Below are 15,293 nucleotides of genomic sequence, written 5' to 3'. Positions count from 1 at the left end.
AAAAGGGGGATGCCTATGTCTACAATCATGTGCCACCAATTTATATAAACAGGAAAATATAAGGACATCCAGACAAAGGCCGGTTAGCCTTAGAAAAATAGCTTGAAACAGGGGCGTCCAAGCTTTTTATTTTTGGGGGGTAATTCGTTTTTGGGGGGGGTAAAATGGCGCGCGAAGCGCGCCGCAAATTTTTTTACCCCCCCCAAAATTTTTACCCCGGGGGTAAAATTTGCTTGGGAGGGGTAATTACCCCCCCTGAAATCTGTTGGCAGGGGTAAATTTAGTTTACCCCCCCCAAAATTTACCCCCGGGGTAAAATTTTTGGGGGGGATAATTTAAATTTTATTAAATATATAGTATTAAAAATGCGCGCGAAGCGCGCAAAATTTTTTTTTATTAGAGATTTTTTATTTTGGGGGGGGTATTTACCCCCCCAAAATTGTTTGGGGGGGTAAATACCCTTCCTAAATGGTTGGGGGTGCCTACGGCATCCCCAGGGTAGGGGTAAATTTTAAATGGGGGGGGGGGTAAAACGGCACCCCCAAAATCGTTTGGGGGGGGGTAATCGCCCCATTACCCCCCCCCCCCCCTTGGACGCCTATGGCTTGAAACCATGGCCAATGCGCAACCAGCAAGATGTCTTACTTCAGCCGGACAAGCAGGCGTGCACTTAGACATACAGAAGGACGGACAAACAGACAGACAGATGGGCAGTCAGAGGGAAAGACATACAGACAGAGAGGCGGAAATACAGAAGAAAAAACAGAAATACGGACAGAAGGACAGACAGACCGATAGATACAAGGATAACAAAGGATAACAGACAGATATACGGACAGGCAGATAGACAGTCAGACAGACGGACAGAGACAGAAAGGCGAAAAGACAGAAGGACAGACAGACCGATTGACACACACAGAGACAAACAAACAGACATATTTTATGTATCATAAATTCACCTGTTCTTAACATTATTTGCTTTTAATTGATAATTTTATGAAAAGTGTATTTCACAACAACAAAAAATTAAGTTTTATAAAACATCTTTAAATAACAACTGCACTGTTTATACCCGTCTGTCTGTCCATATCAGTAAGTTACAATAATAAAAACAATAACTGCCAATGATGGTTGATAGCAGGACCTTTGTCTGGCAGTTCTGAATATCCATGAAAATGAAAATGCAATCGTTTTTTAAATGCATTCCCCCTACTCTTACTGTTAGTCATATGTCTGACCTAGCAGAAGCAGGCACTACATTTAATTTCTCTAGTATGACGCGTTGTGATCATATAAAGGACGAAACCTTATCTTGTTAACATTACATTTACTAAATATGCCTCAGGTTTTCTCTGTTAAACTGTTTATCAGTTTACTGTTATTTTAAAATAGAAATATATATTTATATCTTGTTAATTATTAATTTTTAATCATTTGTTTAATGAACAGTATTAAATTTGAAATAAGTCATCATAAAAAACGCAGCTACCCTGTTTAGAAGGTCTTGTCTGTCCATTTAAATGTATTTGCTTGTAAATATATTTAATAAAATACCCGGCCTATATTACAACAATGGCATATACAGTGATTTATTTACAATTTTGTTGCAAAGGGCATGCTTGTTCTATTCTTACCATGTATCAACATCAAATTTGTTGAAAATAAAAAAGACTTTTACTTTGTGCATTAGTAAGGCATTCACAAATATAACAAGTAGAGATGCAGTCATAACTAATAGGGGGCGTGGGGGCTGTAGCAAGGGGGGAGACAGGGGCATTGGCTGACAGCTGTCTCACCAAGCTGCTGCTAACACACCACCCACACACACACACAGCGCAGCTGCATAGCCCAAGCTGTTATAACTCCGGAGTTCAAGTTCAGAACTATATACACCACACTATACTGTGACTGAGGGGGGTGTAGGTTGTATAAAGAGGGAGGAGAGAGAAACAGCAGCAGCATGAGAGAGTTGTATTGAGGGCGAAAGGGGGAAATCAAGAAGATATACACACAACTCTCTCTCTCTTGTGAGAGAAAGATATAATGAAAGAGAGATAGAGAAAGGGGAAAGAAAGGAAGGATTGTCTGAATTTCATGAACAGAGAGAAAAAGGAAAATGCGGGGATGCACTAGAGACGATAGGGAAACATTTTCAATGGGGGTGTACTACAACTACCACTTCCATTTATTTCCTTCTTCCACGCCCCCAGAGTAGCGACTCCCACGTCCGTCCGTGCAGCGCTCTCTCTTTCTCTTTCTTTCTTTCTCTCTCCCTTTCTCCCTCCGTCTCTCTCTTTTTCTCCACCAAACTCTTGATTGACTTCAGAATCAGTCTACATCATTTCTCCGTGCTGCTAGCAGGAGAACTTTCATACATTTTTCCATTTTTAACAATTTTTGTGCTGAAAAATAGCACAAAACCATCTCATTTTACAACAGTGTTTTCAATAAAAATATCTAACTGTTATAGACTGTGAAAATAAAGTGCGTTTAAAGCTACAAAATGTAGTTTTAATAGAAAATTAGTGTAAAAAAATAGCTGAGTGTCAGTATATATATGTACATGAAATCAAAGTGAAAACAGGCAGAAAAAAAAGATATAATCATTGCTGTTATTATATCAAGTAAACAAAAGTGACAAAATAAAAGAAATATCACAGTCAAGAAATCATAAAATTAAATGTGATTTTTTGGTGTTTTTAAAGTTTGAAGATATATTTGATTATTTCTGCAAAAGTTATGATAAAATAAATAAAAACAGGTAGATACAATTTTTTTAAAGACAGAGCTTTTCTATATTTAGCATTGTTCATGCGTCCGTAACGGATAGCTCTGATGATGAATATAGGCATGTTAGAATAGTCCTACAGATGTCAAACCTTATATACTGATTTTAACAGTAAGGTATAACTTGGAAAGCATATACAATCTAATATAAAAGTCATTTTAAACATATTGTAAGAAAAAGCGCTGTCACTCTATATTTGTCAAAGTTCACTTGTAAAATTGTCTAATTTGTAGAGCGCTGCATGATTGGATGCTGTCATCCTTGTTATTTCAAATGTCATGCACTAAAAGCTGACTTTTACACTAAAAGTGTAAATAAAAATCATAAATAGCTTATTTATACCGTGTATTTGATTTATTTCTAGTTAAAAAAAATGTTATGGGCCGGTTTTTTTTCTTCTAAATAAAGTAGTTAAAGTGTCTGAAGCTCTAGATTTCTACCCAAGTTCTAACTGATTTAGTTCTCCCTCTTAAGAAACTTCATACAGGATCCGGGATGGGTTTAGGCTATGTTTCACCCCCATTCTTTACCCTTTGTAAAGAGAGTCCCTAGTCTAGATGCTAGGAGCGCAGCCGCTAGTGGTAGATAATTAGATAAATAAACTCTTCTTTAATACCCTGTCGAACTTTTATAGTTTTATAAAGATATGATCTTTAGAAGTCGTATTGTCGGCATAATTATAAGACGAGTTTCTACCAATAACATATATAGATAATATATCTAATATATGGTAGGGATATAGCAATAGAAGTCAATCTGCATTGCCTCTTAAAGGTGTATCATTAATCATAACTTTTATACTTATATAGAAAAACAAAATGCAGAAAATCAATACATTTTGTATAAATGATGTTCATTGGACTATGAGTTTCATGGAATGGATGATAAATAATTATACATCCCAATGATGATAAACAACCCCCCACCCCCTCTTCTTGATTTAAATTATTGGTAGACAAATGTTTGCAGTTATAGTTTGATAGACAATATGTTAAAAGTACCCAAAGTTTTATTTTGAGTTGTGAAATTGTCCTTAAAACTCTGGGTACCAGTATAATTTCCAGCCCAATGTCCCCTCCCTGCCTCTTATGACCATATCCTTGTTTTAATAGGATGTTAGCCATATATGAATAAAATGGTAGTTGGCGATTTTATGTAAAAACCAATAAAATATCTCCCATTGAATTGTTTATATGTTGAGGGGAGGGGGTGTATTAACCCTCCAAGGTATAAAAACCCCTGTGAAAATTTGTGTGTTTGTTGGTATATAGAAACCTTGTATATAAGTATAATGCTTCTATAGATAATAGTCTAATCAAAACTATATAATTTTATGTTAACACTCTTCTTCTATGTCTAACAGGGTAATATCCATTCTTAGAGGATATAGGGTCTAGGGGTTTTAAGGGACAAGACAATGGACTATAAGTTGATATAGGACATCCCCAATTATGATTTAAAAGTCGCCACTTCTGTAAAATAACCCAAAATTATTTGGCTAGCAAATAACATAAAACTTAGGATACCTGAATAATGTACAGCCCAATGTCTTCCCCCTCCCTGGTTGAACTGTCCCGATCATAGTTTCAGACCTTTTCTTTGGGTACCAGTTTCAGACTCAGGGAAAAACTTTGGGTACCAGTGTCAGACTCAGGGAAAAACTTTGGGTACCAATACAGCCAATTTACAGCCCAGTGTTCCCTCCTGTGTGTGTCACACTTTTTCTTGAGTTTTTCCGTATGCAACACCAAGACATAATATTGTGTAAGTGTGCAGAATATTTCTTAAATTAAGGGAGGGGTAAATCACAGTGATATAAAGAGGCCGATATAGATATACAAAATTAGCCCTTATGTAGATTACAAATAGTGGTTGAAACGTGTGGAGACTCAACTTAGTGAACCAACCAATCAAAATTCAATAAGAAGACCTAAAGTTGCTAAGCCAACGAATAGGAAAATGTTATTGTTAAACTTTGGAGACTAGTGTAATAAAAAGCCTAATGTCCTCTCACTTTAAGAATAGACGAACTTTCTGGTAATGATTATAGAGTTGCAACGCTTTTTAAATTAAAACTTACAGTTAATTGAACCATCATGCCAAGTTTGAAATTGATAGGACAATTCTTACATTACATATCCCAGTAGGCCTGAAATTAATGCTCTTTTATTGCCTAAGCCTTTGGAACGTCTACACATTTTTTATGCATTAAAACTAGAATATCTTTTGCACAATGTGCTTCTGGCTGAAAAAAGTTGAATTTAGGATGTTACACACAAACAAAATAAGACTATTTGTATCACAATGTGCTTCATGGCAAACTGAATTGATACACAAAAAGAAAACCCAGGGAAGAAGAGGATATTGGACTGTAGATTACACTGGTACCCAAAGTTTTGTAACTTATTAGTCTTATTCGTTGACTCAAAAACATTGGGTAATAGTGTTAAATTGTGATCAAACTTAACAACCAAGAGGGGGGGAAGTTTTGACACATTTGCGTAAACAGTGAGTATAGGCTTTATCTTTGGACTAAGAGGTTAGGTTATTAGAGATAAAATCATTCTAATATGATAAATTTTCCCAAGTTTTAAGATTTTCTGGATATGCCTCCAGATCTAGGAGCTACAGGCCTCCAAGTTCAGGAGCTGCAGGCCTCCAGTTGCTCTAGACCGGTAAAAATCAAAACCAAAAATTTTTAAAATTTTTAAAAAAGAATTAGAAGACATTTTAAATAACAAAATATGCTGATTTTTAAATGTTATATACGTATTTGAAGAAAAAATATGCATATTTTGTTTCATAAGTTGACCTCTATCTCTTCAAAAAAAATGTATTTTTATTTTTACCGGTCCAGAGACCACCAAAACTTCCCCCCCCTCTTAAATCTACAAAAGGGGGAATTTTGTTTGTCATCGTCCATTGTTTTATCCCTTAAGATCCACTCTCTTTTGATTGTGGTTTTATTTTATGTATCAGTAACCTTAAAAATTAATAGTCCATAAGCACAATGTGAATTATTAACAGATATTATACCCTGTTAAACCTAATTAGCACCACTGACATGACATCCGATTGTAATGATGGATGAACAATTAATTTCTTAAAGGTTAAAGTTTTTTGATCTAGCAAAATTTTTAAATACTTGTTTCTGTATTTTACAACAATCGATATAATATTACTTGGATGTTGCACCAGATTTTTATTTTCTCTGAAACTCGCAACGGGCAAAAATACTGATACCGACTATCCACCCCCTTTACCCTATCTCTTCTCCTTCCAATGGATGAACGAGCTTACCAAAAATGAGTACCATGTTAGCAACCTAAATTTACGACAAATTTTCCCATGTCAATATATCCACGTATATCATATATCCAATTTTAATTCGTAGTGTACTATTCACGCTATGCTTTAATTATGTTATTTTGTCATACCTTAAAAATACTAGTTTTAAATTAAAGATATTACACTCTGTTGAATTTCATTAGCAAAGTAGTATGATATTCAATAGCATTAATGTTTAATGGCTGGCTTATCTAATATTTAAATTCCTTGTAATATTTGAATTGTACTATATTTACGATTGAATCCATTACTGCAAAAATTATTTATTAATGTTACAAAAAAGAACAGTTTTAAGTGAAAAATATTAATAAGCCAAAAGTTATGATACATTTTTTTTTAATTTCGATGATTGAGATATTCAATATTTAAATCAGTGGCGTGCACAGCAATTCACCAGGAGGTGCTAAAAGGGGAAGACAGGCTTTTCCCTTTTCAAATTTAAGTGGGATGTTGACATCCCCCTACCGCAAACCATGATTTAAATGTTAAAATTTTTTGATCTTAGAGAATTTTGCAATACCCTTTTCTGTATTTTACATGCAACTTTTAACCAGTTTTCAAAAATAAATCATACCCCTTTGATTTTAATTAGCAAAAAAAGTAACATGATATCTGATAAAAATGATGTTTTAATTGAAAGGGCTGACATATTTCAATATTTAATTGTTAATTATCTTTAATGTCTGTCTGAAGCTTAAGATCTTGGTAACCGATAAACAAATTGGGCTATTCCCAAAAACGATAAAAAAATAAAAAGAGATGGTTTTTTACATTTTGAATTAAGCATATTTTTTTTGTTTAATATATCAACTTTATTGATTTTCAATAATTATCTTTTTAGCTAAAGTCAGGCCCAGATATAAGTATTCTGATTAAACTTTTTGGGGGAAATTAAGGGTTGTAAATTCATAACTTTGCTTTGCTTCAATTGTATGGTAATTAGGGATCTTAAGGGATAAGACAATGGACGATAAATTGATGCAAATTTCCATAGATTTTAAACAAAATAATATTCTTTTTGTTTACAATTTATGGTTTAAAAGTTTCGACACTGCTAGTTTAAACCAACCCATCAAGATCTATTAAAAGCAACTCAATGAGAGATCTTGTTTACAATACTTTGGGTACCAGTATAATTTACAGTCCACTTCGTTCTATAGGGTATAGGACTATCGATGTTGATTCCATCAAATTTTCTAATAACTGTTTTTTTTCTTTTCAGGTATGTAAGATTTTGTTTTGAAATTCCAGAATATTTTGCCCTTCTTCTGGCAGAGATTATTATATTATAATACGTATAGAAGACGTAGAACCATAATCAGTGTTTGGACTAATAAGAATGCAGTGGGGGAACAAATCGGTCATATCATTGGTTAGAACGTTAACAGTTTCATCCATAAAATGTCCAAAAATTTTAGAATGAATCATATGTTATTAAACTGCTAGAAATTCCTTTTTAAGTTGAACTTAATATTATATCTGATAGTCCATCCAGGATAATACATTTATCATGTAGTAGTTTTGGCATGAAAGCATCATTGCTGAAAAAAACTTGCAATATACTACCCTGTTGTACGTGGAAGCATTGAATTGACATACAATTTGAATGGTATCTGTCGACAATTTACACAATATATCAGAACATTACTAAGTAATATTATTACCTTTGTTTTTTATTTATTTTATCCTACTAAATCAACGAATTAGCAAGAAAATTAAGATTTTACAATATTTATGTGTCATTCTTTTTTTGTGTCAACATTAATTGTGTCGACATAGTACAATTTTAATTGCTTATATCAATTATATGGTATTTAATAAAAGTTGTCATAGCTGACATATTTTTTAAATTCCATCATTATGTTGTTCATCCCTAATGATTATAAAAAATGTTTTACATTCTATAGATTTAATTATCGGTTGAAAAGTGTAGACAATGCTATATAGTAAATTTGAATTAGTCAATTATGTTTTTAAGCAAAAAAACGATAACAAAACTATGGGTACCAGTATGATTTTCATTCCAATGTCCCCCTGCCTGACGAATGCTGACCAAATATTGTCATTGCTTTATGGCTTTGTATCCCTATCGTTCTTGTTTGTATAATTCCCGACTTAACAAGGACGTATGGCCCTTAATTTACGAAACTAGCTAAGCTACGGGGGATTAAACGCCTTGCACAAGCTTTACTACAGTATTAAGTTTAATTATAACAAAGCTAGGGCTGTGCAAAATTAAATTTTACAAAAAACATTTCTAGTGGGAAGGCTGTTCTATTCCCCAAAAATAATAGCCTAAAACCTTTATGGATCATTACCAAACTTCACTGAAAATTGTGTAACGTTCCGTTCAGCTGCGTTTACGAGATCTTATAAACAAACACAATCTAACGATCCTAAGACTAAATATTAAATAGCCTGAAACCACAACGGGACTTCCTTAAAATGTAGATTTCAATCAGTTTAGTACCTAGTTAATCGAAATCTTTAGCTAAAAACAAAAAAACCTTACTACTTTATAAGACAAGATATCGTAATTTATAAAAGGCTAAAAATATTTATATTTACGGCAACAACTCCCTTAGTACTGTCTCAAAGTGAAATATAGTGGAGAAATTATATAAGTTAAATTCATGTTAATTCCATCTATAAATTAAATTCATTTAAAATATTTTTAAGGATAGTTATATTAATTTTTCGCTAAAGAAAAATATTTGATAAAAATAGGCAAAAAAAGATACATTTGAAAGAATGTATGTAGTAATTTAAAATGACCTTACAAGAAAAAAAAACAATTGAAAATAGGTGAGAAAAAAAGTGGCCATTGAAGCTGGGATGGTGTGCATTTAATTTCGCATAAATATCATATTATAAAATCAGCAGAACCGCATATTATTAAGACAGCACAAGCCCTTTGCTTCAATCTTATGATTAATTCACACTCTTTTTAAATTATTTGCTGTGGAGGCTTTTCGCGAATATGAAAGAACACTAATATGCAGTTGCACTAATATGCAGAAGTGAATGCACACCGCGGGTAAGATAACTAATGAATGTAATTTTCAATTCATTTGTCTTTGGAACACTTGGAAAATCAGGGCAAAAATCGAGGAAGAAACAAGAATGAAATTTTCTACAAAAAAAAACAATTTAAAGGGGGGGGGGGGGAGGGGCATTATACTTGTACCCAAAGCCGTTGGTTATTTTGTGAAATTTTGATTGGATTGTACAACTAGCATTGTCCAAATTTTCCCACCAATAATCTACAGGAGAGGTAATAACAACATATTATTATAAGTCACCGAAATTGTATATCGGCATAATGCTTCTATATTTAAAAGGTTTTGAAGGGGAAAAACCTATAGGATGATAGTATTTTTAGAGACACTACTCTTTTAGAAATAAAGTAGGCACCAAAAACAAGACTATTTTTAGGGGGGTGTGGGGAGGAATTGGCATTTTTGGAATATCTTAATTTTTCCATGTCTAAAAATATCTTAAAAATCTATGTGTAAAAAGATTCTTCCTTAGAATGACCATGTAGTCGAATATCTGAAGGGATAAGACAATGGATGATTGATCTATATACAGTACACTCTCTATGATGAGAAACAAAATTGCCCCTTCTGAAGAGGAAATTATTGGTTGAAATGTTTGGAAAGTACAGTCCAATATCTCCTCCCTGTAATTAATGCTCATGAAATTATATCAATTGTGGTCACTATTATTATAAGGTGTTGACGACATTAGCCATTAAAAAAGTGTGTCAACTTAATGATTCCTGGGTTAACAGGTCCTTTTGTGAACTATCAATGACTCTTACTAATTTTTTCTCTTAGATTTCACAAAGAAAGAATAAATGAGCACATTTATGGAATATAGGGATAAAAAACCAACATTTTAAAATTTAATGGAATCGTCCTTTGTGCTTAAAACCTAAAAGGTAGAGTCGACTTCAATTTCTGGGGTTTATGTCGGTTGTATGGAATTATTTATGATACAAAGAAGATTAATGTCCGTGTGTCTGTCCGTCCAGATGAGCTAACCGAGCTCTGCTTTTCAGGGAATTTTACAGGTCATATCAAGGTTTTAGGCTATTTTCTCAAAGATATTATATTAACGTTTAGGGTAGCAAGTTACTTTAATAAATTTATTCTTTTTGATCATATTACTTTTTCTACATTGCTGGAAAAGACATTGATAAAAATAAATCTGTCCTATCATGATGGGAACAGATTTATAACTTTTTATTTTAGTTAAAGAAATTATTCTTTTTTTATTTTTTACGTACTAGCGATGCGTCCTTAGCAGCTAGGGGACCTTCCTTAAAATGGAGAACTCAATCGGTAAGGGGTTGGCGAGATCTTTACGGACAAACAACTTATTTTGTGTAAAAATGTATGAAATAATAAAACCTATTAAGGAAGTTGATAGTAAAGTTGTATAAAAATTAAAATTAAGTGCATTCTGTGTTATTTTTTATATCATTGATGTATAATTTTACACACCGATAATTTTTCTTAGGATTACATCATATCGTTTAACAGGGATATGACAGTGTACGATGAATTAATGTAGATCCTCAATTATGATATTCAAAATGTCCCTTTTGTAGATGAAATTATTGGTTAAAAGTTTGAATTAGTCTACCAATCTAGTAGTTTTTATATGCTGATGAAAGATGGAAGGTGCTTATAAAACTTTGGGTACCTAATTAAATTACAGTCCAATGTCTCCTCCCCCCCCCCCTGTATTATGTCATTTATTGTATTGGGGGGTCTAAATAATACCACCATCCCCCACCCTCCTTTACCATTAATGAGATATTAATCTTAATAATTTCAAGTAAATGTCATTTAATTTAAAATAGATTAGATTTCAATGTTTAGCCCCAGGTCAATTTTCCCTTGTCCCTGCAGCGCATTTGTAACCTCCAAGTTTGATAGGGTTGTTCCATGGAGGAGGGAGGGGACATTAGACTTTTAATTACACTGGTAACCAAGTTATCGTATTTGTTGGCTCAAAATCTTTGGGTACTTGTTTGCACTGTCAAACTTTTCAACTACTCCTTTTAATCTAAGGAAGGGGAAAATTTTATTAAAACTCGCAATATTATTATTAGAATAGCGTTATATGGTTGATAAAAGGTTAGTGCACTGCTAGTTTGATCCAATCAATCAAGATTTATTAAAAGAAACCAAAGTTTTTAAGCCAACTAGTTATTCAAACCCTAATCAACCTTTTTTCTAACCCTTTAAGAGCTTAAGAACGGCACATAAGATTAAGTCCAAGATTTTTCTACAAATAAAATAATATTTTCATTTAGAATTTGTATCTTGAAAAATATTTTATATCATGGTCCTAACGCATGTGGTAAATACGCTAGGGCGCGCGCACACATACACACATATACTCACACACTCATAGACATATAAATTACCGGTATACAGAACTACGAAGCCGTTGTCTTATAATAACGGCAGGGGGGTTTATTACTTTTAAGGGGGATGGGGGGGGGGGGCGATAACTTATAACATACCATTTTACTTTCTGTTGTATTTATGAAAGGGATGTACCATTATCATATGTGGGGGTTGGTGCCCCCCCCACCCCCACATAGTTATCATGAAAGGGAAAGGGTTGTAGTTATGTTTCATGGTAAAATTATTTAAGGTAGAAAATTAAACTTTACTAACATGGTAACTTGGTGATGACTTTCAATTTCAATGTTTTTTAATATTTCATTTAATAGAGCCAATTCGTCAAATACCATGAGCTTTATATAAATTGTAACGCTATTCTTATATGTGTAATGTCCTCTGTTAATGTAATCATTTCTAAGATCAGCATTAAATGTTTAATTTTGGACTGTCGGTGTAGAGTCAATGGTAGACCACATGGCATTGATCAAGGCCTATTATCATGTATGTGTATAGACATATGAGAGGGAGAGTCTCCCCCCCCCCCCAATCCCAACCTCTGTAACATGCAGTTTATTGTTGTTGTTGGAATGTTACTTGTAGCAAGAGGGGGGGGGGGGAGGGTAAGATGGTTTCCCGTAAACAAGAGAGGAGGAGGGAGGGTGCATGTGTCTCGCCAGAGGGAAAGTAGATATACAAATACCATAGACCTGTTATACAGAGAGTGAAAGAAAGAAAGAGTGAGAGAGAGAGAAAGAGAGAGAGAAAGAGAGAGAGAGAGAGAAAGAGAGAGAGATAGACCTGTTGATTTTGAGATGGTTTATTATATCTCTACTACACGCACACACAGACGCACACACACACACACACACACACAAACACACAACACTAACTAAGAGCTTGTCCTTGGAACAGAACTGGTTATAAAGTCACTCTCTCTCTCTCTCCTATGTTACAGCTCTTAAACTTACTATCTATCCATCTGTCTATCTGTCTGTCTGTCTGTCTGTATATCTATCTAAAAGTCACTGTTCTGTTAAAGATAAACAGTCATGTTAATGGAATTTCGTCAGATTTTAAATGTTTTTTTTCAATGTCTACAAGTCATAATGCCAAAAAAAGGTTTATAGAATAAGACAGTCGGAAAAAGTTAGTTATAAAGTAGATTTTGCACAAGAATATTATTGTAATTGTTATTATTAATTTGTAAGACTTTATTAATCCGTTTCCCTGGAAAAAAAGGAAAAAAACTCCCCGGGCGAAAAATTGTTGATTTAGAAACCAGTAAACTTGCTTATGCATACAAAATGGCCACTTTGGAGACTTTTGTTTTTAATATTGAGCTATTATTTTATCAACAAATTTGATGCTTAGCAGACAAACTTATCTTCGTTTCATTGGAAAAAGGCATGCTCCATAAATGATGGAAATTTTGACATTAAAGTTCAACTGTCTATCTTGAATAGGAGCCGAGAGAATCACAACGTTTCATTTTTAATTATAGAGAAGCGTCGCTACTGAAATATAAAAAGTAAGGACTAAACAAAAGATTAATTTATAAAAAATATAGGTACCTATCAAATAAAACAAAAAGTATAAATAATTTTATTTGAAGTACTTAGGGATTTAAATAAAACATCTTAGCTCAATTAGTATTTTAAGTTCATTTAATACAAAATTTAATACATTGTGTACAAAAAAAAATAACCTTAAATTCATATTTTTTTTTGTAAATATGAATAATCTTAGCTTATATTCTGGATATTTTATATAGACGTACTAACGTTATTTAGATTATAGAGATGCTTTGCAGATTAGACTATAAAAGTTTTAAAGATTTTTAATCAATATAAAAGATTTGAAATCTGCATAAAATTTTAAGGATTTTTTATAAAATTAGTTTTTTATATAATTCTTTATTTAAAGGCGCAAATACAAATTAAGTTAAATAATTTTGAGATCTGTGATTGGTGGATTGAAAACTATCTGCGCTCTGATTGGAGAAGCTTAAGTGACGTACATCATTCAACCAATTAGAGCGTAGGTAGTTTCCAATCCAGCTATCCTATTGGTCAAAATTTATTAACTTAAATCGTATTTGCGCCTTTAAATAAAGAATTATATAAAAAACGAATTTTATAAAAAATCCTTAAAATTTTATGCAGATTTCAAATCTATTATAATGATTAAAAATCTTTAAAACTTTTATAGTCTATTGCAGATACAAACATATAGAATTATAAGATTAAAACCGACTTTTAGTCCCGAGATGCCAAATAAAACTGGTTTTATCTTGTACTTATTTTATATTCGTAAAAAACTGGATATAATACGATGTTAGACATAATTTTTCAACATGGCTGACAACCGATTCTAATCCACCGGATCTTAATCGGTTTCGAAGCGGTATTGGATAAAATATTCTGCTAGTTGATTTTTTTTTTACCATTTATGATGAGGCTAGTTTTTGCTTAATTTCTTACGATATCTGGTGTTCATTCGTTTCCGCGAATGTATCTCAGAATTAAATAATCAAAACCGCATAATGTTACAAAAGCAAAACAGTCCTTTTCTTTTATATTTATTATAATACTTAAACATACCTTTTGTGTCTTTTTGCGAATATGAAACATAGTGCAGAAGTATGATTTGCTGAAATAATTGGACATCTCTTTAGATTGGTTTTAGAGTGGTACAACTGTAGTTTAGCAATGTTATTTCTGCATGTAAAGAGTACTGTGACAATAAGGTATCAAATAAATAAAATTATGAAACCCACTGTTCCTATATCGTGGCCAGTTTTTAAACGAATTTCATATAGGAAGTAGAAGGATTTATGTGTGTCTTTGTAAAAGAAATTTTGCATATCTTGGCCATTTTTTCAGTAGATTTTTCTTTTTTGCTCCTCAGATTATGACATCATACGATAAAATAATAGAATAGCCAAAGAGAGGCCAGTATACACTGTAAATGACCAATGGTAAAATTTATGCTGGCCTTTCATTGGTTATTTTTTCGTATGACGTCATAATCTGTTGGGACTTTAATCATCTTCAAATAAATTACAGGCTTTTATGGGGGTTGTTTGGTTATCTAAATAATATACACACACGCAACGAACGAACCATCTTAAAAAATTGTGTTTAAAAACTGGAAAACAATTTGGATGTAATTTTTGTTTTGCTAGTCTTGGGATTATTTTGCACGAATGACCTTTTATGGCCAATTCAAATATACTTTTAATAATACTCAGGAAGCAATGGACACTAGTACCCAAAGTTTTATTACTACGTTATCCTACTCTTTGGTTAAAAAACTTTGGGCACATTTAATGATCTTTGATTGGTTGGTTTCATACTAGCAGTGTCCAAACTTTTCAACCAATATCTTTATCTTTGGGAGGGATAATTTTGTTTATTACCTTTAGTGATTATATCAATTTATCGTCCATTGTCTTATCTTCTTAATTCCCTGATAATACTAGTTTAAAGATTATTAGATTACTAATATTATGATTTTATTATAGGTATGTTTAATATTCAAATAATCACGAGAATTATGGTTAATTGGACTTTGGAATAAGGTCCTACCAACCTACACTTTGATTGAACGACATTTTGTCGTGAAGTTTTAACTTTTCCTAATAATTACTATGATATTTTACGTCAACATCATAGTAGTAGATATTTTTTAATGTCTTTATTATTTTTCAGTGAGGCCAAGATTCGAACTCGTCA

General features: G+C 32.7%; 1 protein-coding gene across 1 annotated transcript in view; it reads left to right on the top strand.

Moving 5' to 3' along the window:
• Window positions 1–2,330: 2,330 nt before the first annotated feature.
• LOC145321956 (ecdysone receptor-like) overlaps window positions 2,331–15,293 on the top strand; it is a 108,356-nt gene continuing 95,393 nt past the window's right edge. The window contains exon 1 of the mRNA XM_080163669.1: window positions 2,331–2,761. The gene's annotated coding sequence lies outside the window, so the exon portion shown is untranslated. The remainder of the gene's footprint in view (window positions 2,762–15,293) is intronic.

This window comes from Acartia tonsa, chromosome 6 (assembly GCF_053477335.1).
Source record: "Acartia tonsa isolate MP-2025a chromosome 6, ASM5347733v1, whole genome shotgun sequence".
Lineage (NCBI taxonomy): Eukaryota > Metazoa > Arthropoda > Copepoda > Calanoida > Acartiidae > Acartia > Acartia tonsa.
Note: the sequence above shows the minus strand (reverse complement) of the source record. Positions and strands in the feature narration are given on the sequence as shown.